General features: G+C 46.8%; 1 non-coding gene across 1 annotated transcript; it reads left to right on the forward strand.

Moving 5' to 3' along the window:
- The first annotated feature begins 19,818 nt into the window (after positions 1–19,818).
- Positions 19,819–19,921, forward strand: LOC120095355 (U6 spliceosomal RNA). Its single transcript, XR_005490835.1, has one exon. It is a non-coding gene; the product is annotated as a U6 spliceosomal RNA (small nuclear RNA).
- The last annotated feature ends 6,405 nt before the right edge of the window (positions 19,922–26,326 follow it).

Raw genomic sequence — 26,326 nt, forward strand, 5'->3', positions numbered from 1 at the left:
GTGGACATTCATATCTCTGACTACAAGGCCGTCCTAACTTAGGTTCTAGACGGGTATTCAGGGTCTGTGGGAAGCTCTGGGGCACGGTGTTTGGGCCAGGTCATTACGTCTGCCTGGACTAAGCCAAAGACTAAGGAATGTAAGGTTGAAACCTTCTTTAGAACCAAGTTCAAGTCCTCTGGGCACTAGAAGAACCATATCGCAAAGAACAGAGGCCTTCCTGAGTTTCATGTATATGAAATTGGGGACTTGGGAGCTGAGAAGCAGTTCACCCCCAACGACTATGGCGTCAAATATCGACGATCCTCCGGACAAGTGGCAGCCCTGCATTTCTGAGGGCTTCTGCTGTGCTGAGTCCTATGTGCCTCCAAGCCATATTCACTAATAAATGTCACATCCAGTCTGACTAAAGAGACAAAAAATATAAAGGAAGGAAGGAAGGAAGGAAAGAAGGAAGGAAGGAAGGAAGGAAGGAGAGAGCTACAGAGGAGAGAGTTATGGAGGAGAGGCCTGAACCATGAGAATTAGAGTTAGGAGTTAGACATGACCATCACTGAAGGACAGAAGATCTGGGTGGGATTTCCTTCTATATTAAAGGGAAAGGGTGCACTGGGGACATGGCTCGGCTAATAAAAAGAGCTTGCCACAGAAATAAAAAGACCTGAGTTTGGGTCGCATATAAAAATCCAGGCAAGGAACTGCACACCATCGCCTCATACCTGGAGAGGCAGACAGAAAGAGGCTTGCTGGTTAACCAGGCTAGTCCAGTTGTTGACCTCCAGTTTAGTGTCTCAAAAAAGAAGGTGGAGAGTGACCTAAAAAGGAGGCACTGGCCGCTGTGGTGGTGCACATCTAATTTCAGCTAAGGAGGCAGAGGCAGCTGGATCTCTGTGGGTTCAAGACCAGCCTGGTCTACATAGTGAGTTCTAGAATAGGAAGAAAGGAAGGAAGGAAAGGGTCATTTAGCATTAACCTGTGGCTTAAACACACACACACACACACACACACACACTCAGACTGGACAAAGTCCTTAACCAACACAACCATGTATAAGTAGTCGATGAAGAGTTGTTTTTGTGTTTGAGACAAGGACTCTCTATGTAGCCTTGGCTGTCCTGGAACTCACTGTGTAGACCAGGCTGGCCTCGAAGTCACAGAGATCTGCCTGCCTCTGCATCCCAAGTGCTAGGGTTAAAGGTGTGTGCCACGACCACCTAGCTTATTTCTTATTGGGATCTAGACATACTCTAGCTTAGTGGGTCAGGACAGCTCTAAGTAGGATTTTGTTTTGGGGGGGGATTTTAAAAGATTTATTACTAGCATGTGCACATGTGTGTGCATGTTTACATATGTATACATGTGCCGTAGCTGCCCACCCCACTCTTTTTTTTTCTTTTTTCTTTTTTTTTCGGAGCTGGGGACCGAACCCAGCACCCCATTCTTTTTTTTTTTTTTTTTGGTTCTTTTTTTTCCGGAGCTGGGGACCGAACCCAGGGCCTTGCGCTTCCTAGGTAAGCGCTCTAGCACTGAGCTAAATCCCCAGCCCCCCATTCTTTTTTAAAATATAAATATTGAATACCGAAATACGTTTCTGAGGTAGCAGACCCTTAGTTGGGGTGATTAGATACCTGTTTGCTTGGCAGAACACTGGAGACAGGTGAACTCCCAGCTTCCTGTACACAGGCACACAGTTGACCTATTAACAGCATGACAGCGCATAGCCTGTGTTTGCCCAGTAAATACTTGTCCTTAACTGGTTTAAGTTCACCCGGCCCATCTAGGGTAAGATCTGGATTCTGAAGCCAGCAGGGAGCTTCACTGAGCAATCAATGGTGCTTTTCATCAACCCCGATAACCTGAGTTCATCCATACTTCGGTAGGAAAGAGCAGAATCGCCGAGTCACCTGAGTTGTCCTTTGACCTTTCCACACATGCTGTGGTGCTTGCACACGCATGCACATGCACACGCATGCACACATACACGAGAGCACGCACACACACTCGCGTGCACACCCACAGACACAGACACACACATGAGCACACATGCGAGTGCACACACACACACATACAGGAGAGCACGCACACATACTCGTGTGCATACACACACAGACACACGCATGCGCACACACCCACACGCATTAAAAAAAAAAAACCTCAACAAACCGCATTCTGCCCAGCAGAAATGGACCCAGACAGTCAAGGAAGGGACCCTTGGGTTTCTCATAAGGTCTCCAATTATCGTCCCCTCTACCCTGTCCCTGGGACCCTCGAGCAGCTGAGGGAGACACTATGCGTGACCTCAAGTGTCTGTGTCCTGGAGGCAAGACGAGAACCTAAACAGGGGGGAATGTGGACAATGTGGGCTTGGCGAGCAGAGAATGTCGGGAATGAGCCGCAGTCCCGAGTTCAGATCTGCAAGCTTGACTTGGCCCCTCCCTGACCCCCTTCGTGAAAGATGAAGCCAGGAGACTCCCTGAGAGGGGCTCTTTGCTTTGGGAGTTATGATTCCTGCTTCTGAATCATACTGCTTTTCTGAGCCCGTGTGTCTTATTATAGCTGGAAAGATTTCATCCAGTCTGGCAGAGGCTGTGGCGAAGTAAACGACTGTCAGGATACTCCTATACTTAGGGGCCATGGGCCTGCACAGGCAGCTGCTTTTATTACAGAGCCACACGGCCCGCCCGCCGTGTGCTTGGCGTTTTGTTTGTGTCTTTGTTTTTCTGACACAGGGGGCGGAACCCGCGGCCTCGGGGAACGGTTGGCAAGTACTCTGCCACTGAGTTATGACCCCAGCGTCTTTTTACGTATTATCTCCGAGGCAGGCAGCATCTCTTTAATTTTCCCAGGCTGGCCTGGACCCTGGTCTGTAGCCCAAGCCAACCTTGAACTTGAGATCCTCCTGCTTCAGCCCCACAAACAGCTGAGACGACAGGTCTGCACCCCAGGACCAGCTTAGAGCAGAGTCTTTGGGAAAATACTCCAGTGTTCTTCAACAGTAATTTCCTTCCAAAGTTGATTTTTTTTTTCTAGCTCAGTGATTTAATGTGGTATATTGTGAACCCTTTCCCAAGAGGAAATCTTCTTTTTCAATAATCACAGAGAATTCATTGAATAGATGGTCAGATTTCTGCGGTTCGTTTGACTAACTCTCATTTGATGGGCAGTTTGGGGTTTCCAACTTTTAACGTAGTATGCTTTAAAAAAATTTTTTAATGAAAGCCAGATGGCGGTGGTGGTGGTGACGGCACATGCCTTTAATCCTAGCACTCGGGAGCCAGAGGCAGGGGGATCTCTGTGAGTTCAAGGCCAGCCTGGTCTACAAAGCAAGTTCCAGGACAGACAGAAATATAAAGAGAAATCCTATCTCAAAAACACAGAAAAGGGCTGGAGAGATGGCTCAGCAGTTAAGAGCATCATCTGCTCTTCCAGAGGTCCTGAGTTCAAATCCCAGCAACCACATGGTGGTTCACAACCATCTGTAATGAGATCTGACTCCCTCTTCTGGTGTGTTTGAAGACAGCTATAGTGTACCTATAGTAAATAAATAAATAAATAAATAAATAAATAAATAAATCTTTAAAAAAACAAACAAACAAAAGTTAATGAGAATTTCTGGAAAGACACACATGATATGCTGGAAATTTATACTAGTGGCCCTAGGAGACAGGGACAAGGAACTTGGGGACAGAGACAGGAGGGGACCAATCTTCCACTGTATTTTATTTTTTCTGGAGACAGGATTTCTCTGTGTAGCCTTGGCTGTCCTGGGACTTGCTCTGTAGACCAGGTTAGACTCAGACTCAGAGATCTGCCTGCCCCTCCTTCCCAAGTCCTGGGATTATAGGCAAGCATCACCACTAGCTGGCCAATCTTTATGTTTTTAAAATACTTAGTTTTAATATGTTACTATTACTATTTACTTGATTTATTATTATTTAACAAATAAAATATTTAGTTCAAGATAAATTATTCCAAAGTTAGTGATACATTTAAAATTACATGTATTTATCAGTGTGTGTGTGTTTGTGTGTGTATGTGTCTTCCCGCATGTGAGTACGGTGTGAAGGTCAGACTATAACTTGTAGGAGTCTGTTCTCTCCCCTCTTTCTACCACATGGATCTTGGAAATTGAACTCGGGTCATCAGGCTTGACGGTAACGCCTCTCTTCGTGTAGCAACTCAGCAGCAACGTAAAACTGTTGTCTACATCTTTTGATAAAACTCTGTCTACGGGGTTGGGGATTTAGCTCAGCGGTAGAGCACTTGCCTAGCAAGTGCAAGGCCCTGGGTTCGGTCCTCAGCTCCGGAAAAAGAAAAAAAAAAAGAAAGAAAGAAAGAAAGAAAGAAAGAAAGAAAGAAAAAAAAAAGCCCTGTGTAAAATCTAGTTTAGCTCTTTTTCTACCAGGTCAGACTCTCCTCTCTCCCTCTCTCCCTTCCCCTCTTCCCTCCTCTCCTCCCTTCCACCTCCCTTCCTTTGTTGCAGCTCCTTGCTTCACTGGTCACCACAGCATACCTGTCCTTTGCTGACCACTGACTGGGTGACTCGGATCTTATTGAAGAGTCACATAGGGAGGCCCAGTCATTACCCAGGATCCCACCTGTAAGGAACCGGAGGCTTCAGAAGATGCCTCATGGGAATACGTCACCTAAAATTCACACTGGGGCCTGATTAGTCATAGCTCATGCTTACCCCAACGGCCGGCCATGAGAACACATTCGTATTAACTATACTGGAGAGTTTCTCACAAAGTTAGCTGTGTGCATCTAGCAACCAAACCTCTGAAAAGCACTAAGGAGAGATTGCCCAGTGGTTAGGAACACTGGCTGCTCTTGCAGAGGACCTGGATTTGATTCCTGCCCTACATGGCAGCTCACGACTATCTGCCAGTCCAGTTTTAGGGACTCTGATGCCCTCTTCTGGCCCCTTTGTGCACCAGGCACTCATGTGGTATATTTATATATGCATATAGGCAAAACGCTCATACACATAAATAAAAAATAAGGGGTTGGGGATTTAGCTCAGTGGTAGAGCGCTTGCCTAGGAAGCGCAAGGCCCTGGGTTCGGTCCCCAGCTCCGAAAAAAAGAACCAAAAAAATAAATAAATAAATAAATAAATAAATAAAATAAAATAAAATCTTTTTAGGGGGGAAGGGGTTTGCAGCGAACTTTATCGATGGTATTCAAGAGAGTAGGGAGTTAACATCTTTTTAAAAGAAGCATTAACCCTGATGTAGTGGTACATGCCTTTAATCCTAGTCCTCTGGAGGCCGAGGTAGTTGGATCTCTGTGAGGTCGAGAGAGTGGTCTACATAGCGAGTTTCAGGACTGCTGGGGCTATGTAGTAAAACCCTATCTCCAAAGAAAAACAACAAAAAGGGCATTAAAATTACACATTATTTTTTTTTAAGATTTATTTTTATTTATTACATATCTAAGTACACCGTAGCTGTCTTCAGATACACCAGAAGAGGGCATCAGATCTCTTTACAGATGGTTGTGTGAGCCACCATGTGGTTGCTGGGAATTGAACTCATGACCTCTGGAAGAGCAGTCGGGTGCTCTTAACCGCTGAGCCATCTCTCCAGCCCAAAATTACACATTATTAATACATGCCCTTTGCTTGATGACAAAGCCAGGGTTAGTGCTTTTTATGTTGGCTGCACAGTCTATAGAAGTATGGGGCCTCTGACCCCTGTATAACTACACCCCGAATGCGGGCCTTCTCAGGGGAACACATTGTAAGCCATAGTCAATGGCAAAGGACCTTTGGATTTAGCTAGAAGACACCACCCCAGAGACCTACCAGTCCTGGGTCTGGTATCAAGGCAAAACTCTTGGGCTCAGAGAAAAGCTGTGAGAATCACAGGGACCCCCACACAGGACTGTTCTTGGTTGTTTCTATGGACACAAAAGGAAAGGACGGTATTACAATAAAGAAATAACCACGCAGCCTGCAATTTGAGATGAGACTGGGGAAAGCCAGGTGGAGTAACAGCTGATGGCCTGCCATGCGCTCTTACAAAGTCCCTGCCACCCCAAGATAGAACAGGCATTTTATCAACAGCCCTCAATCATGTCAACTTTTTTTTTTCTGGTGACAACCCAGGAAGGAATCTAGAAATCATCTTTAAATAAACTTCTCCCTCCATGTAGCTCTCTCTCACTGCCAGGGGGATGCTTTATTAGGATGTCCCTGATAAACTTTGCTATTCTAAAGCTTTGCCACATGCACAGAGCAGGCAAAGGCTGAGCCACCCCTCTCTACCACCCCCAATTCCCCTCTCCATCCCCCTCCCCAGCCCCCCAGCCCTCTGGTCTGGCTGTCAGATATAACGTCTCTCTGCATAGGTCCCAAGAGTTCTGGGGAGGGAAGCTGCCTTTGAAGAGCAGACCCAGGAAGCAAGGGGAAGGGTTGTATGTCAACAGGCTTTGTCCAACATGGAGTGTTAGGGGACAGATACCTGAATAGAAACAGTCTTAGTAAGCCAGGCTAGATGTGGTGGCTCACACCTTTAATCCCAGCACTAGGGAGGCAGAGGGGCAGAGGGGCAGAGGGGCAGAGGGGCAGAGGGGCAGAGGGGCAGAGGGGCAGAGGGGCAGAGGGGCAGAGGGGCAGAGGGGCAGAGGGGCAGAGGGGCAGAGGGGCAGAGGGGCAGAGGGGCAGAGGGGCAGAGGGGCAGAGGGGCAGAGGGGCAGAGGGGCAGAGGCAGAGGCAGAGGCAGAGGCAGAGGCAACAGAGGGGTAGAGGAGCAGAGGGGCAGAGATAAAGAGGCAGAGGCAGATCTCTGTGAGTTTGACGCTGGCTTAGTCTTCATATTGAGTTTTAGGCGGGCTAGGGAAACATAGTAAGACCCTGTCTCAACAAAATAAAACAAAAATTAATCATAGTAATTTAGTTGGCACTAGAATAAAATATGAGATTTCTTCTGCCTTCCTTTCCACGTTTGTATTCAGAATGTTCGTTATTGTTATTGTTGTTGTTGTCGTTGTTATTTTAAATTTGACATATACGGGTATTTTGATTGCCTGTGGTTTTGCAGCATGTGTGTGCCATGCCCACAGAGACCAGAAGATGCCACCTGATATCCTGGGACTCAAGCTATAAATGGGACTCAAGTTATAAACATTGTGAGTCACCAAGTGGGTGCCAGGAATTCAACCCAGGTCCTCTGGAAGAACAGGCAGTGCTTTTAACGGCTGAGCCACCTCTTCGGTTCTGCATAATGTGCTAAAGTTAACCACAAAAATTTGGGGTGGGGGAAAGGGCTCGGGGTTAACGCTCACTGCAGAACAATAAAGAACAGAGTTCAGATCCCTAGAATCCACACAAAAGCCAGGTAGCCCTCTAATTCCAGCTTCAAGGAGTTGGAGACAGGGAATCCCCAGAGCAAGATGGCTAGCTGAACTAGCCACATCAGTGGGTTCCTAGTTGACGGAAAGACCCTGTCTCTGTGAATAAGGTGGGAGAGCAATCGAGGGTGGTTTCTGACATCAACACTGGGCTGGTGCATGTACCGCACCCATACACATACAAACACGCACACACACTCACACACACACACACACACACACACACACAGAATTAACTACATCCATCCTAGCACGAGCAACCATTGGCATGAGCTAAGTGGGTGAGATGTGCACAGGAAGGGGACTATGTTCTGTACGAGTGCTCACATGATAAAACTCAACCTCCAGACACTATCATTCTCATGACCCCTGGACATCTGGCTTTCAGGACACAGCTTGCTTAAAGTCTGTGTGTGTGTGTGTGTGTGTGTGTGTGTGTGTGTAGAGAGAGAGGGGGGGGGAAGGGGAGGGAGGGAGGGAGAGAGACAGACAGACAGAGATAGACAGAGACAGAGAGACAGAGAGACAGAGACAGAGGGAAATTGGGGAGGTCAGAGAACAAGTTTGTTTTTTTTGGGGGGGGGTTCTTTTTTTCGGAGCAGGGGACCGAACCCAGGGCCTTGCGCTTCCTAGGCAAGCGCTCTACCACTGAGCTAAATCCCCAACCCTGAGAACAAGTTTTGAGAGTCAGTTTTCTGCTTCCACCGTGTAGGTTTCAGGGACTGCACTCCAGATGTCAGGTTTAATAGCAAGCATCTTTTCTGCTGGGCTGTGCCATCGCACTGCCCACACACAAGGACTTTCAGACATTAAGTCCTGGTCCATAATGGCTGACACAGACTTTCTTTGACAAATCAAGACTAGCTCATACATCAGGGTTTCTTTTTTTCCTTTAAGCTTTCACACTTAAAAAAAGAAAAAGAAAGAAAACTTCCCCGAGGAGAAAAAAAAAGCACACTATATTCAAATGCTCCACAGTGAGAGGAATTAATTACTAAGAAATGAGGTGGTAGTGAGTTTTGGAGGGTCACGCTTTCATCTTCTCAGAATAACCTCTCTCTCTCTCTCTCTCTCTCTCTCTCTCTCTCTCTCTCTCAATGTAATAAGGCTTCTTTATCTTGTATATATGAGTTCACTGTCACTGTCTTCATGCACACCGGAAGAGGTCATCGGATCCCATTACAGATGGTTGTGAGCCACCATGTGGTTGCTGGGAATTGAACTCAGGACCTCTGGAAGAGCAGACGGTTCTCTTAACGGCTGAGCCATCTCTCCAGCCCACTTTTTTTCTCTTTTTAAGGACCAGTATTTCTCTCATTGAGAATGTGCATATTAGAGAACGTTCAAATGTTTGTCCTCAGGGAATTCACTTTGTCATCTTCTGTGGATGTCATAGGGTCACTATTGCTGTGATGAAACACCATGACCAAATCAACTGGGGAGGGAAAGGGTTTACTTGGCTTACATTTCTACAACACAGTCCACTATGTGGACTCACTATGTGGACATGCAGGCCTTGAACTCACAGAGATCCACATCCCTCTGCCTCCCAAGTGCTTGGGACTAAGATGTGTCTCACCATGAGGGATCTCTCTAAAACTTACTTCACTGTGGCTGCAGAGATGGCTCAGTGCTTAAAAGCACCCAGTACTCTTGTATAGGACCTGAGTTTGGATACTAGGTCACTCCCACATGGCAGCTCACAACTATTTGTAACTCCAGTTCTAGGGGATACAGAGCCCTCTTCTGGCCTCTCTGGACACCGGGCACTCACATGCTGCACATACACACATGCAGGCAAAACCCCTATGTATATAAAATAAAACTGAATGAATCAGTCAGGCAGTGGTATCACATGCCTTTAAACCCAGAACTCTGGAGCCAGAGGCAGGTAGACTTTTGTGAGTTCAAGGCCAGCCTGGTCTATGATGAGAATCCAGAATAGGCAGGGATTCATAGAGAAACTCTGCATCAAAATACCAAAACAACAAAACAAAACAAAACAAAAACCCAAAAAACTAAATGAATTATCGGGTTTGACCTTATAGGTCCCATTCTGATGTTAACATATGATTCCCTTTTCCAATAAATTCATGACCACCAGAGGATACCAGTGTGACGTATACCAGAGCCCTCATGGCCACCACAGGTTTTCTTTTCTCTAGCCATTATGTTCTTAGAACATTGCACACTTTGATTCCACGAAGAACTTTAGTATTTCCTACTTGGTCCTGAAGCTATTCAGTGACAACCACAGCCATTGCAGTCTCTCCAAGGCACCTACTTTATTTACTCTGGGTGGGTTCTGACAGGGGACACTGCCAACGAAATCTCAACTACTTTGGTACCCACAGACAGACATAGAGTGGGAATTCTGGAATTTTGGATTCTTTGAAAAAACTAATATTGTAAGAATGTGCTTTCATTTTAATCCTATGTGTGGGGACGTGGGGCTGCTTCCAACTGTCTGCGTCAACTGACTATGACTTGCCTCGTGCTGTAGCGGAGGGGTGTTTTTGCCAGCTGCAGATACTCTCTGCGATTGTGTGACATTTGGAATTCTGGGAACTTTTCTGAGGGGCTATAAATGCTAGAGCCCCAGTAGGTGGTGTGGGTGGGTTGTTGGTTGTTGGTCACAATCTGTTAAGTAGTCTTGCTCAAAGGAACAAGTAAAATAAGAAACTAGATATCCCCACAGCGAAGATCAAACTTGCCCCAAAGAACTCAACACCCCTAATCGACAGGAAGTAGTCTAAGGATAACATTGCCCCCTTAATCAACAGGAAGTAGTCTGATAACATCACCCCTTTCCAAACCCTGACTTTGTTCAGGGGTCTCTTTCTTTTCCTCTCTACCCCTTTTTTCTTTCTTTCTTTCTTTCTTTCTTTCTTTCTTTCTTTCTTTCTTTCTTTTCTTTTTTTTTTTGTTCTTTTTTTTCGGAGCTGGGGACCGAACCCAGGGCCTTGCGCTCCCTTTTTTCTTTTTTATCTAGCGTTAGGGGATTGAGAGAGTGAAAGAAATGGGTGGATGAGTGTGGAAGAAAGTACCTACAAAGTAGCAAAAGACAATCCACACAGGCATTTTGCTGAAGAGACTTTTTTGCAACCCTGGACTAACCCAGCTGTTTACCAAGGATAAGAAAGCAAGGTGCTGTGGGTGGAGAGATGGCTTAGTGGTTAAGAGCTCTTCCAGAGGTCCTGAATTCAATTCCCAGCAATCACGTGATGGCACACAACCACCTATAACATGATCTGATGCCCTCTTTTGGGATGCGGATATACATGCAGATAGAGCACTCAGAGATATAAAATGAATAAACAAATAAATCTTTGAAAGGAAGGAAAAGAAAGAAAGAACGGAGCATCTTGTACCTTCTTGATAATCTTGGCTTTTCCTTAGTCCATGAGCTGGAATGGTAACATTTGAATCCTCTGGGATTACCCAGGGTGGGTGTTGTAGGCACCTGTTCCCCAAATAGCAATGTTCTTCCCTTGCAAACCCAGACATAAAAGAAATCAACTCCTGATCTCTCCCACCATGAAAGGGGTGATGAACGATGGGTTTAGAGTTTATTTTCAACCCATGGTCCACTTACTCCGAGAACCTAAGTAAAGCCCTTTGCCTATCTGCCCCCACATTCTTGCCTTCTAGAAAACAGATACAATGTCACTAATCTGCAGCTCAAGGATACTGGGAGAGGGAGAGGGAGGGTTTTGGCAAAGAGCCTTGGAGGACCTAAATGAAATGTGTGTAAATTCCAGGATTTATTCTGAGAATTGTAAACAGACCTGAACTTCAACCTAATAAAGACAGCTCAGGAGTTGTAAAGTCCCTGTGGTTCTGAACAAGTGCTAGCCACACCCCGTGATAAAATCAAAACAAAACCACAGCAACAAGCATGTTTGTTGGCCTCCTCACCTAAGAAAACTGCCCAACTGTCGTCTCCTCCCAAGGACATGAGTGTGCGAGGTTCTCTGATCTCTCAGCATAACCCCTGTGTGTTATTGCTGACATTGATCACACAGCCAGTACTTTGCCAAGTGGCTCTTCTTTGGGGAGAAAGTGGCAAAGTTGGAGAAAATAGTGACAGTTTGGATATCTGACACCATCGACCTGGCAAAGGGTTGTCAAAAATCTAAACAGGACAACCTTAAGAACCTGAGAAGTCGGGGGCTGGAGGGATGGCTCAGTGGTTAAGAGCACTGACTGCTCTTCCAGAGGTCCTGAGTTCAACTCCCAGCAACCACATGGTGGCTCACAACCATCTGTAATGAGATCCAATTCTCTCTTCTGGTGTGTCTGAAGACAATGACAATGTACTCACATTAAATAAATAAATTAATTTAAAAAAAAAAGAACATGAGAAGTCTCAGGCACTGTCCTTGAACCTGTCCCCAGAGCAGGTCCCTCTCTCACCTTCCTGCCTTGTTCTGAGATTCTCTGGTCCTGCAGATCCCAACATCAATTTCCAATCTATATGCCCTGAATATGCCCTGTATCTGGAAGGAGGAGGGACCCGCCCCAAGGAGCGGATGTAGACTCAATCCTAAAGCAAGGTGTTGCAACAACTGAAGAGTTGGGAAAGACATTAATTAGCCCTCTGTTTACTTGACTTCTGAAATCCTAATTGTTTTCAATAAGTAGATCATCCCGCTAGGTATTGACAACACCTCTAGCCTTGAAAATTCCTGCCCTTGATTAGAAACTCTGCAGGGCAAAATGGTGCAAGTCTCACTTACTGACTGGGTCTCTTAGGAAAGGAGGAAATACTGGGAATGAGGTTGGAAACAGCCTGTCACTGGCAACAGTTTCCCCTCCAGGGCATCAGGCATCCGGTCTCAGAGACCATTCCTTACTACTTGGTGCACTCAAAGTTGACCAGGCTCCTGGGTCAAGTAGGTGCTGACAGCGCTGCTCAAGACTTCCCTGGAGAGACAGCTCTGGAGGTAAGAGCAAGTGCCGCTCTTGCAGAGGACCAGAGTTCAGTTCCCAGGACCCACATTAGGTAGTTCACAGGTTTGTATCTCCAGGTCATGGGAATCTGATAGCTTCTTCTGGTCTCCACTGACACACATGTATTCTCTGTCTGATTGTCGGTCTGTCTACCTCTCTGTGTCCGCCTGTTTCTCTTGCTGTCCGTCTGTCTGTCTAATCTACTTTTACATGTATGGGTGTTTTGCCTGCATGTGTTTGTTACCAACATGTTACCGCATGCATGCCTGTTACTAACAGAGGCCACAAGAGGGTGTCAGATCCCCCGGAACTGGAGTTACATGGCTGTGAGGCACCATGTGAGTACTGGGAGCCAAACCCAGTCTTCTGCAAGAAGAGTCAGTGCTCTTAATGACCCAGCCGTCTCTGCCTCTATGGAGCCTGCGCATACTCACTGCACATGCATACGTGTAATCAAAACACTCGTGAATACAGCACACCTTAACAAAAGATCTCTAGGGGCTGGAGAGATGGCTCAGCGGTTAAGAGCACTGACTGTTCTTCCAGAGGTCCTGAGTTCAAATCCCAGCAACCACATGGAAGCTTATAACTAACTCCAAAATCACACACACACACACACACACACACACACACACACACACACACACGTACATATAGGCAAAGCACCAGTGCACATAAAATAAAAATAAATACATTATCTTTGGACTAATATGTTAGCTAGACTGGCGGTGGATTCAGTGCAAAGCAATTGTGAGCTCGGGCATTGCACTCATATGTCTGGACCGTCCACTAAGAGAACAAATATACCTGCACCGTGCCTACAATCATCCACACCCTCATCAATGCAATGCTCACAGCAGCTTGAGTCAAAACAGCCAAAAAGCAGCAACATCCAGACTAGATAAATACATAAGCACACAGAGTAGATTACTGGTTGCCTAGAGGTGGGGAAGCTGGGTGTGTGGGGGTGGAGCAGAATGCTAAGGAAATCCTGCTGCTGTTTTGGGTGAAAAGAATGATCGTAAGTTGGTTGTGTGGAGGGTAACACAACCTTGAATAGATTGAAATCTATTGAACATGCGTTTCAAGTGGGAAGCTCCTCTCCTCCTCTCCACCCCTCCCCCAGTCTCCTTCCTTCCCGGGAATCAAATCGAAGACCTTCTGCACACTGTGCAAATCTCCACGTCAGGGATCCTGGAATGTCTGTAATCTCAGCACTTGGGAGATGGAGGGGTGAAAACAGAAGTTATCTTCAGCTATGCAGTGAGTTCGGGGCTAACCTGGAATACATAAGACCCTACCTCGGAATAAAAGAATCCTAATAAGTAAATCCTAGGAAAGGTTCTTTGGTCCTGAGGCAGTGTGGGGGCAACGTGACAGGAGATGTCGTCCCTTAGGAAGTGTCTGGTACATGTGCAAGGCAGCCACTTTCAGAGGTCAGCGTGTGGTAAATGTGGCTTACCCCACCAAGGCTGTTGTGACACACTACTGAGGCAGCCCAGGCCAGTGAAATATCTCACACCTGTCAATCATTGATTATTCTGTGATGGACACCTAAACTCAGGAAGACAGTGGCTGCAGCGCCCAGTTCATCTTGAGGATTTCAGCTCATCATAAAATGAATGTTCTTTATATATATATAAAATATATATATATATTTTACAAATGCGTACACTGCCGCTGTCTTCAGACACACCAGAAGAGGGCATCAGATCCCACTAAAATGGCTGTGAGTCACCATGTGGTTGCTGGGAATTGAACTCAGGACCTCTGAGTCATCTCTCCAGCCCCTCAGTATTTTACAGACACACAGACCGTCACACGGTCCACATGAGTAACCCTGGCCTCTCGCATCACACCGACCGCTTTGGATCCTGTCACACGATGTGGCAGGGTGTGCCTCCATGCTTACCGAGCTTCCATCTTCTCATCTCGGAAACAAGGATCACAGTTGTTACGTGGACACTTGGAATGTGGTGTGAGTACATGGTGAAACTCAGAATAAGGTTAACTACGCAGGGTCGAGGCTCTCAGTCAGCCTCATGCCGGCTGACAGATAAAGAAAATGTGCTATAGTTATGCTAGCGGGTTCTTATTTAACTGTAAAGAAGAATCAAATCCTATTGGTTAAGAGCACTGACTGCTCTTCCAGAGGTCCTGAGTTCAAATCCCAGCAACCACATGGTGGCTCACAACCATCTGTAATGGGGTCTGATGCCCTCTTCTGGTGTGTCTGAAGACAGTGACAGTGTACTCATATAAATAAAAAAATAAATCTTAAGAAACCAGAATACTGCGTTACGTTTAAAAAACCCTGCCGTTTGCCTCCTAGCTGAGGCGGAGGACAGTCTGCTAACTGAAATAAGCTGGTTACTTACAGAGAGACAAGTGCTGTGTGCAGAAAGTAAAACCAAGCTGATCTGAAGGTGATCTGAATGTGGAAGAGTGAGTTGCAGGAAGCAGAGGAGAAGAGAGGAACACAGGATATTGGTTGTTAGGACCAATGTTGGGGTTTAAATCTCGGCTCACCCGAACAAAGCACACCAAACCAACATGTGGAAAGGTTTAATGAGAAGAAGAGGAGAGGAGAGGAAAGGTGGCTGGCCATGGGCACGTGGAGGGAAGGGGGTGGGGTGGGGAGAGAAGGGACAGGGACAAAGAGGACAAAGAAGTGGAAGAATAAGAGAGAGAAAGAGAGGAGTAAGAGGAAGAGGAGAGGGCAACCAGCTCCTTAGTCAGGCACAGCTGGCTGTTGTCAGGCAACTGTGGGCGGAGCCTACTTGGCTGCTGCCAGGTAGCTGTGGGGGTGGAGCTTAGACAGAATACCAACATTAGTGACTTTGCATATGTACAGTGTCTGCCTACTTGGTTCAACACTTGGCTGTCGGCAGGTGGCATTGTTTTGGTGTTTGTTTATTATTTATTCTGAGACGGGGTCTTACTCTGTAGCCCGCACTGGTCTGGAAGTCACTGTGTTATCCAGGCTGTCCTGTGACTCATAGTAATCCTCCTGCCTTAGTCTCCCAAGTGTTTAGATTATAGGACTTAGCCACCATGTAGATCCCGTCTGCATCCAACCTTAGGAACCCACACTTGCCAAAGTTATTCAACTGTATGCTGGGCACTGCTCTGAGCCCTGGGAAGCAGTAATCACTAAAATGCTTGCAATTTCCTGTTCGTACAAAGCTCAGATCCCACGAATACACAGAAAACATGCAGCGAGCTGAGATCAGTCTTCTGGAAAAGAAAAGGTTAATCATAGGGAGACTGGGCGACTGGGGGCATGTGAGGCAGGAGGTCAAAGGAGGCCTCCCAGAGAAGGGGGAATTCTGAGTATGGAAAACTCCCTGGGAAGGCAGCAGTGGCCATAGAACAGCGACCAAGGCAGTGGCTGGAAATGTGAGGGGAGGGAGGGTGGGCAGGAAGTGTGGACATAGCACGACCCCGGGGGCTGGAGTATCCTCCAAGATGAGGCTGCCTCTGGGTACTGAGTGATCCTGTGCTACTGCACCTTGAGGGATTGTTCTGCACCCAGTGACAGACTATAATTCCTTAGGGGAGATCCTGAGATACCCTGATGCTCCTGCTTTGCTCTCCCTTACGCCATGGATTCTCAAGGGAGTCTGAAGTTCTGTCCTGGAGTCAAACAGCTCTACGGAGGGGCCATGAACAGGCAGAGGGGACATGAACGGGAACAGAGGCTTCTGGCCATCTGACTGCGTTCCATATTCATTTTTATCTGACTTTTACAGCTTCCCCAAACTCTCTCATTTTTTATTTTTCAGGAGTAGCTTTCAGATAACTATAACCCTGCTAGTCTCTTATTATTTGGCTTTTGTTCTGAGACAGGGTCTTGTGTAGCCCAGGCTGGTCACAAACAAACTCCCTGGATAGCTGAGTTTCTGGGCTTCTTGTTTCCATCTCTGCATTGCTGGGCTTATAGGAGCGCGCACACACACACACACACACATACACACACACACACACACACACACGAGTGCACATGCATGTACTCCAGCACGAGTATACATGTGACGGTCAGAGGACAACCTCTGGTGCCACTTGTTCCTCTGGTGTCATCTGCCTTTTTAAAAAAAAAAAAAAACAAAAACAAAAATAAAAAACAAAAACCAAACAAGGTTTCTCAACACCCTGGAACTCAACCTAACAGGCCAGACTGACTGGTTAGCCAAGAATCCCAGGGATTCAGCTGTCTCTGACTCCTCAGGACAAGGATTATAAACCACACTACTACCCCTGAGTTTTTGTCTTGTGTTTTTACTTTTTTTTTTTAATGACTGAAGGGAAGGAACCCAAGATGTCTCACTTCCGCTTCAGGGCTGGGTGTTTGCAGTGCCTTTTGTGCAGAGGGAAGGAATGGAAGGAGCTCTTCCAGGGAAGAAGCTGTGAGCGTGGATTGCACGCACGCCTTTGAGCTGCTTAGGAGAGACAGGTGAGTGGAGATGTCAAAGGAGCGACTGGACGAGCGAAAATCTGGGCCGTGGGAGAGAATACAAGACGGTCAAATAATGCGGCTGGTCATCTGAAGACCAAGGGACCAGAAACAAGATGTGGTGGCTCACACCTGTCATCCTGGCGCTGGGAAAGCTGAGGCAGGAGGATTGGGGTGATTTTCAAGCCAGCCTGGGCTACATAGCGAGCGCATTCTAGGCTAGCCTAGGCTACAGAGTGAGACCCCCCACCCCGTCTCTCCAAAATAAACACGTATAAACGCTCATGAGAGTAGATTACTTAATAAGAGAGGTGACAGCAGACAAGAGGGGGCTGGGAGTATGTGGATGATCACAGGATGGGAGGGCAAGTGGTACCCAGAAGTTATAACCAGGGCCAGCTAGGGTCATAGTTTGGTTGGTCAAGTGCTTGTTATGCAAGCAATGGAGACCTCAATTCAACCCATAGAACCTAGTTTGTTTGTTTGTTTGTTTGTTTGTTTGTTTTAAAGCTGGGCATGTAGCCTCCTTGGTAAGCTCTGGCCAATGAGAGACAAACACAAACCTGGATGGTGCTTGAGGAATAGAGGGACATGGAGGCTGTCCTCTGTCCTCCACACATAAACAGAAAGTCTGGGGCTGGAGAGATGCCTCAGTGGTTAAGGTAGTGTACAGCCCTTGCCTGGGACCCAGATTCAGTTCCCAGCGTCCATAGTGGGTGACTCATGATCCATTTCTAACTCCAGCTCTAGGAAGCTCTAGGAGATTTGATCTCTGCAGTCGCACGTACACACACACACACACACACACCAGAGAGAGACAGAGAGAGACAGATGGGTGGGGGGTTTAAACTCTCTCATAAACCATCGGAGACAGGGTCTCACTCTGTAACCCTGCCTAACCTAGCACTCCCTATGACTCCCAGGCTGAAGTCATGGCAATCCTCCTGCCTCAGCTTCTCAAGTGATAGAATTACAGATCTGCACGAGCACACCCAACAGGGGAAAGTCTTTCTAAGAGGGAGAGGAGTGGGCTTAGTCAGAGTTTTCTTTTTTTTTTTTTTTTTTTAAAGATTTTATTTATTTACTGTATGTATGTGAGTACACTGTCACTGTCTTCAGACACACCAGAAGAGGGCATCAGATCTCATTACAGATGGTTGTGAGCCACCATGTGGTTGCTGGGAATTGAACTCAGGACCTCTGGAAGAGCAGACAGTGCTCTTAACCACTGAGCCATCTCTCCAGCCCCCAATAAGTAAAGCGGGGTGGTGGTGACACACCACTTTTTTTTTTTTTTTTTTTTTGGTTCTTTTTTTTCGGAGCTGGGGACCGAACCCAGGGCCTTGAGCTTCCTAGGTAAGCGCTCTACCACTGAGCTAAATCCCCAGCCCCGGTTAGAGTTTTCATTGCTATGATGAAACACCATGACCAAAATCATGGGGAGGACAGGGTATATTCAGCTTACACTTCCACAGCACCGTTCACCTCTGAAAGACATCAAGGCAGGACTCAAGCAGGGTAGGACTCTGGAGGCAGGAACTGATGCAGAAGCCACGGAGGGGTGTGCCTATGGCTTGTTTCCCATGACTTACGCAGCCTGCTTCTTTATAAATCCCAAGACCACCAGCTCAGGGATGACCCCACCCACAATGGTCCGGGCCCTTCTCCATCAATCACTAATTAAGAAAAATGTCCTATGGGCCTACCTACAAAGCCCAGTCTTTTTTTTTTTTTCTTTTTTTTTCTTTTTTCTTTTTTTCGGAGCTGGGGACAGAACCCAGGGCCTTGCGCTTGCTAGGCAAGCGCTCTACCACTGAGCTAAATCCCCAACCCCCAAAGCCCAGTCTTAAGGAGGCATTTTCTTAACTGAGGTTCCTTCCTTCCCATCTTCCTCGGTCCCGAAATAATGGTTTTGGTTGCAGAAACTATAGCTGTCACCCTGCATGGACCAGATAATTCATTGACAAAGAGCACTCCACGGCAGGATGTTTCATTGTCTCTTTGATGCCTTGCATCCTGTTTTGACTAGCGTGTCTCCCTTTATAGATGACGCAATGTTCCACTGGGCTGGCAGGAAGCTGGCTACCTCTTCCAACGAACACATCTACCAAGTTAGACCAACTCGGTTTAAGAGGACCCACTCTTAGTGACAACTGTGCAAAACCCAGTTCTGATAGCACAGGGGAACCCCTTGGTTTTTATGTTTTGTTTGTTTGTTTGTTTCTAAAGACGTCTCTGAAGTGTCTTAGGTTCTCATGGCGTTGCTGGCTCCCAGCTATATTGGCTGCTTTAGGGATTCTCCCACAACCCCTCCGGTGCAGTTACTGACCAATCCAACAGTATTGATCGAGATATGGGATACATACATCTCTGTATCTCTTTTCAATAAACCAGCGGCTCACACAAGGGGCCTGCCTAAGTGACCATCTCCACAGAAGGGCTGGGGAGATGCAAGGATTTACACAAAAGAAACAGAAGCAGTTTTTAAAAAAAGATTTATTTCATGTATGAGAATACACTGTGGCTGTCTTCAGACACACCAGAAGAGGGCATCGGATCCCATTACAGAGGGTTGTGAGCCACCATGTGGTTGCTGGAAATTGAACTCAGGACCTCTGGAGGAAGAGCAGACAGTGCCCTTAACCGCTGAGCCATCTCTCCAGCCCCTGAGAGGCAGAATTTTGCTCTGAAGGCCTCTGCCATTTCCATGTTGGAGACTCCAAACCCCTCCCACAGTCCTCGGCTTCCCACTCTGCTCTTTTCTCTCTTCCCATTCGAAGTTTTAGGTGAGTCGGGTGGTGGTGGTCCAAGCAGTGGCTGCACATAGGTCTTTGATCCCAGCACTCCAGAAGCAGAGTCAGGCAGATCTCAAGTTCAAGTCCAGCCTGGTCTGCAGAGTAAGTCCCAGGATAGCCAGGGCTATACAGAGAAATCCTGTCTCAAGAATCAAAATAGTGGGGGCTGGGGATTTAGCTCAGTGGTAGAGCGCTTACCTAGGAAGCACAAGGCCCTGGGTTCGGTCCCCAGCTCCGAAAAAAAAGAATCAAAAAAAAAAAAAAAAGAATCAAAATAGTGCTCGTACTAAAATTGGAACGATACAGAGAAGATTAGCATGGCCCCTCCACAAGGATGACACGCAAATACGTGAAGCTTTCCATGTTAAAAAAAAAAAAGAAAAGAAAAGAAAAGAAAGGGCTGGAGAGATGGCTCAGAGGTTAAGAGCACCGACTGCTCTTCCAGAGGTCCTGAGTTCAATTCCCAGCAACAACATGGTGGCTCACAACCATCTATAATTAGGTCTGGTGCCCTCTTCTGGCCTGCAGGTGCATACATCCAGGCAGAAAGCTGTATGATGTATACATAATAAATAAATAAATGTTTTAAAAAAACAAAAGAAATAGTAAAATAAAATAAACATTTAAAATTAGATGTATTTACTTATTTTAGATTTATGTATATGAGTGTTTTGCTTGCATGTTTATATTACCGTCATGCCTGCCTGGTGTCCGTGTCTGTGTACCACATGTATGCCTGTTGAAGCCAGAAGCCAGAACAGGAGTTATCTAGGTGGTTGTAAGCTATCCCGTAAGTGCTAGGGACCCAACCTAGTTCTTCTGCAACAGCAACAAGTCCTCTTGTTGCAACCTCTCTGGTCCCTCAGGGGAATTGATTTTTACTTTTTGACTTGTCGTTTGCACTTTATTATGTGTGTGGATTTGAGCACACTTTTGTACACACCACAGTGCACATGTGGAGGTCAGAAGACAACGTGTGGGTGTTGGTGTTGGTTCTCTCCTCCATGTGGTCCAGAGAATAGAACTCGCTGGCTTGGTGGCAAGTACTTTAACCCACTGAACCATCTCACCAGCCCTTTAATATTTATTATGTACATAGCATACAGCTTTCTGCCTGCATGTATGCCTGCAGGCCAGAAGAGGGCACTAGATCTCATTACAGATGGTTGTGAGCCACCATGTTGTTGGTGGGATTAGAACTCAGGACCTCTGAAAGAGCAGACAGCGCTCTTAACCTCCAGCCCGTCCCTTGTGGATTTTTATCTACTTACTCACCGCTGTGCTCAATGCTCCCTGCACACACAGAGCTTTGGAATGCCTTCCCGAGTTATCTGTATCACCATACGGAATGCTAGTCATGACAAAATGTTGATCGCTCTGTGTTGTTATCTGATGTCGGCTTGCCCATACAGAAATTCTCGCACTGCGCGCTGCCCTCGGTGAGTCACGTGCTAATGGGCCGTTTTTCATCGCGGCCTCGGCAGGCATTGTTCAGTTTTATTATTTCATGTAACCGAAGAGGTGGGAAAGGGACTCTGCGTTCTTTCCAGTTCAGTGTCCTTTGTTTATTAGGAAAATAAAACCTTTCACTCCTTCCAAACAACTAACATTTGCTGTCTTGTTTCAGCTGTCTGCTTGTCCTTTGATCATTTGAACCGTCTGTTTAAAGAGCCAGAAGGTGTCTGAAACTTTGGCCGTGACAATGGGTGCGTTATCAGCAACTTGGGGCATGTGGGTCCTCGCCCGCTGTCTCTGGACCCGGATCTCAGATGAATTAAAAGCATTTCAGTATGAAGAGCTTTAATATAAACAAGATTTATAGGTGGTTGGGAGCCACCCGATGTGGGTGCCCGGAGCCACGCTCAGGACCCCTGGAATTGCGACAAGCTGCTGTGCGGTTCCCGCGGTCCCTCAGCACAAAGATCTTAAACCGTCCTGTCACGGTAAGCAAATGACTAGGTGGAAAAGATGACGCAACGATGAAGGATGCTCGGGTGGGCGGGGGGGAGGGGCTTGTTTCAGCTTGCAGGTGGTTCAGCCTGTCGATCCTTGCTGAAAATCCCTGAATCAGGCCTGAATCACTCGTGTTTTCTGACTCACTTCTTAACCCCATGTGGTGAGGTCTTTAAGAACAAGGGTGTTCTCTACCTGATGCCCTAGTCACCATTTTCTTTTTGAGACATACTCTTACTCTTTAGCCCAAGCTGGCTTCGAACTTAAAATCCTCCTGCCTCAGCATTCCAAGTGCGTGCGTGGATCACAGGCGTGTGTCCCACACCTGATGTGTCCACTTTGTTCCTGCCTTTCTTTTTTTGGGGGGGTGGCTGGGGACCGAACCCAGGGCCTTGTGGTTGCTAGGCAAGCGCTGTACCACTGAGCTAAATCCCCAACCCTGTGTTCCTGCCTTTCTTTTCGTTCTTTTCTTCCTTTTTCCACTTTCCCCTCTCCCTCCCTCCCTTCCCTCCATCCCTCCCTTTCTCTTCCTCCTGCCCTCTCTCCCTCAGGTCCTCTCTCCTTCCCTCCCTTCTTTCACAGGTTCCACGCTACAAATTTGGAGGCCCGGGCGGGGGGGGGGGGGGGAATCCGTTCCCATCTCCACCCTGCGGAGGTTGGATTTCTCTGGTTTCTGTCGAGCTGTGAATTCCAGGCTGCTGGTTCATGAGCCTCTGGGCAATTTTCCTGTCTCCCTCTCCTAGCTTCCTGTAGGGGTGCTAAGCTGTGCACCACCGCCTCCAGCTTTTTATCTGGGTTCTGGGAATTGAACCTGGGTCACCGTACTTGTGTGGCTAGCATATCTTAGCATAGGAATTCTCACTGGGTGTCATCTCTCCTTCCCCTTCCTGTCTCTTTTTTTTTTTTTTTTTTTTTTTTTGAGACAGGGTCTCACCACACAGCCCTGGCTGGCCTAGAACTCACTATGTCCACCAGGCTGGCCTCTAACAGAGATCTATCTGTTTCTGACCGCCAAGGGCTGAGATTAAGGGCGTGCACTGCCTGTCTGAGGTCTAGAGTTTAAGAGAGCTATTCCACTATTTTCCTATTTAAGACTTATTTCAAATCAGTCACTAGGTCTCGCCCAGTAGTTCTTGGATGCACCTATGTCCCACCACCCGAATGGCGACTGCCACCTCAGCACCGGGTCCAGATGGCTCGCCCCACTGCTCAGCGCTGTTCTTCCCAATGCTGCTCTTGCTTCTTCGCAACCCATTTTCTTTTCATTTTTTTTTTTTTCCCCACCAATCAAGAGTACTTGTTGTGGGGGTTGGGGATTTGGCTCAGTGGTAGAGCGCTTGCCTTGCAAGCACAAGGCCCTGGGTTAGGTCCCCAGCTCAAAAAAAAAAAAAAGAAAAAAAAAAAAGAAAAAAGAAAAGAAAAGAAAAGAAGAGTACTTGTTGCCTTTGAAGAAACCTCGGGTTCTAGCACTCATGCGGTGGCTAAGGGTAGTCTTAGAGTTGAAGGGCATCTGGCGCCCTCTCTGGTCTCCTTTGGCACTGCATGCATGTGGTGCACAGATATTCTTGCACGAGGTGAACAGGTACATTTGCCTGGGCGACACTGAAGCCAGCTCACAGAGGTGGTCGCACAAATCCGGAGGCGCCTCTGTCCAGCTCCCCCGCCCGCCGCTCCTCTCGCGCCCCCGCAACCCATTTTCTATCCCGCACCCAGCCTGAGTCTTTTTATAAACGCCAATCGTAGCACACTCAAGCTCTTCCCAGCGCTTTTCGCTGTTCTCAGAATAGAGTTCGAAATCCTTGAATAGAGTCGAGGGGATGAAAGGGCTGAAGAATGCCTGCAGACTTTCCCAGCCTCTAGCACTTTCCCTTGTTTGTACGGGTCAGGTGGGGATCTCCTTCGGTTCTTCAGACCCTTACTTCCTTCACAGGGCCATCATTGATGTGTCCTCTTTTGGTAATGGCTCTCTTCCTTCCGGTCACCATAAACACCGCTGCTTTACCCACAGCGGCCCAAGGAACAAAGCGGGGGGGGGGGGGGCTTTTACCGTGGCTTCTTTGCAGCGCTCTGCACACTTGCTGTGACAGCAACATTGGTTTGCTTAAGGGATTGTCTGTCGTTTCCACGAGAATATTAATGAGCAGATGATGGAGTGCCTCTCAGTTTTGTTCGCTACTGGATTCCCAATGTCTCTTGCTGGCACTTCTGACTGACTGACTGACCTGATTGACAGGTGGGACAACAAAGGATCCTGTCATTTTTTTTCTTTTTTTTCGGAGCTGGGGACCGAACCCAGGGCCTTGCGCTTTCTAGACAAGCGCTCTACCACTGAGCCAAATCCCCAACCCCCCTCTTCCTTCTCTTAAAGAACATCCTCTTCTTGCTTGGCTGAACATACTTGGCCCAGAATTTGCAAGTGATGGCAGGAGGATCAGGAATCACAGTCATCTTAGGCATAGTAAATAAGAGGCCAGCCTGGGCTACTACGCTATGGAACTGAAACAAAAATTAAAAATAAAAAACCAATAATGAGTGGGTGTGGTGGTGTGGGATATTAATCCCACTACCCAGGAGGCAGAGACAGGCAGATCTCAAAGCTAGCCTGATCTGTAAGACAAATTCCAGGACATCCAAAGCTACATACCCTCTCTCAAAAACAAAAACAAACAATAGCAAAAACCCACGACCAGCAACAAAACCCAAACCTCCAAGGCAAGCCCGATAGCCCGAGTTCGGTTCTCAAACCCACAGTGGAATGAGAGAACTGATTCCTTTAAGTTACGTTATTTATTTTAATTTAAAACATGTACCATGGAATTCATGTGCTCCCCAAAATAATAACAAATTAAATTTTAAAAATTACCACTGGTGGGGCAGGTGGTGTGTCCCTTTAATCCCAACATTCAGGAGGAGGCAGGTGAGTCTCTGGGAGTTTGAGTCTAGCCTGGTCTACAAAGTTAATTCCGGGATAGCCAAAGCTACAAGGTGAGGTTCCGTCTTTAAAACACAAACCACTGGGCTGGAGAGATTCAGGGTTTAGGAGCACTGACTGCTCTTCCAGAGGTCCTGAGTTCAAATCCCAGCAACCACATGATGGCTCACAACCTTCTGTGATGGGATCCGATGCCCTCTTCTGGTATGTCTGAAGACAGCGAGAGTGTACTCATATACTTAAAATAATCTTTAAAACAAAACAAACAAAAAACCCAAACCGCCACCAAGAAAACAAACACCCGAGTTCACCACATCAAAACCCTCAACAATGTTCCCAACGTTCCCAGCTCTTGAAACTAACCACTCCAAAACTACAGACATCCTACCTGCTAGTAGCTGTCTATGTTTTCCCAGGTCAGTCAATCACCCAAGGCTGAGCCTCCTCAGTTCTGCCTCTTTCCTGTGGTCTCCTGACTCAGGCACTGGCAACATTGTCCCCAGCAGGTGGGCGGAGGGAAAGAGACTGTGTACACTCATGCATTATTAATGTTGTTTTCTGCCAAAGTTATAACCCAGGCGGTGAGCAAGGTGATACAGTTATCCATATGGGATCTGACAGGGTGATAAGGAGCCAGTCAGGAAGCGAGGAGGCCAGGAAGGGCAGGAGTAGCCTTTGGGGTTGGAAAGCAAGGGACTAAGAACACAAGCATGGCTCCTCCTTGTAAGAACCCTGAGGGGGGAAAAAAAGGAGACAGGTGAGAAACCTCTGCTGGAAGGCCTTGAGCCTCTTTCCAGAGCTATTTTTAGAGAGACGGAAGATGCTTCAAAAAGATGAAAGATTGTAGGGCTAGCTGCTTGGAATGGCTAAAAGACAAGGCTAACCCCCTTCCCCTGCCGGGGGTGGGGGTTGGAGAGATGGTTCATCAGTTAAGAGCACTGACTGCTCTTCCAGAGGTGCTGAGTTCAATTCCCAGCAACCACGTGGTGGCTCACAACCATCCGTAATGGGATCTGATGCCCTCTTCTGGTGTGTCTGAAGACAGCGACAGCGTACTCATATACATAAAACAAATATATCTTTAAAAAGAAAGCTGTATTTTATATATTTATGAGTACTCTTCAGATGCTGAAGGAAGTTCTCCAGCATGTTTAAGACTGTAGCCAGTCCATGGGGCAGTGGGGCCTGGAAATGGATACATATCTCTATCATGATGAGCGTGCATCTGTGGTTAAGTGGAGAGATTTGGGTTTCTCCATCTGTAATGATAAATTGCAGATGCTTGTGTGGAAGGAAAGTAACATGATTCTATGAGTGTTTAAGGTAACAGCTAAACTTGTTTAAACAGTTAAATCAGCAAAATGGCTCCTTGTTTAGCTGAAAAAAAAAGGCATTTTAATTGCATGGTTAAATTCATTAAAATTAGGAAGGGACTCTTTCTTCCCAGGGCCAGTTATGACCCTTTCTGACTTCATAAACAGATTTTTTTTTTTTTAAAGCAACCCTTCCAGACTTAGCTCTCTGGGAAAATGGAAGTAAATACTGACACAGGCTTATTTTGTTTTCCCAAGAGAGGGTTCCCAAGCGATTTCTCTTAATTAGTCTAGAAAAAAAAAATTGTTTTGAAGCTTGCTTTTCCTTTTAGATTTCAAATGAACTGAGGGTGACATAACAGTCTTGCTTTTGATTCTCCAGCTTTGGTTTGTACAAAGTATAAGTCCTGAGGGACTTTTAAAAAATAAGGAAGAATTGAAGAAAATACAGATAAGGCGATTTTGTAAGGGACTTTTTAAAAAATAGAAAAGGGCAGAAGGCATCGCCTGCCCATGGTTTTAAAGAAATTTAGTGGGTAAACTAATGGGGAGGAAATTGTATGATTGCCTCTAATC

The sequence above is a fragment of the Rattus norvegicus genome, chromosome 10 (assembly GCF_036323735.1).
Source record: "Rattus norvegicus strain BN/NHsdMcwi chromosome 10, GRCr8, whole genome shotgun sequence".
In the NCBI taxonomy this organism is placed as follows: domain Eukaryota; kingdom Metazoa; phylum Chordata; class Mammalia; order Rodentia; family Muridae; genus Rattus; species Rattus norvegicus.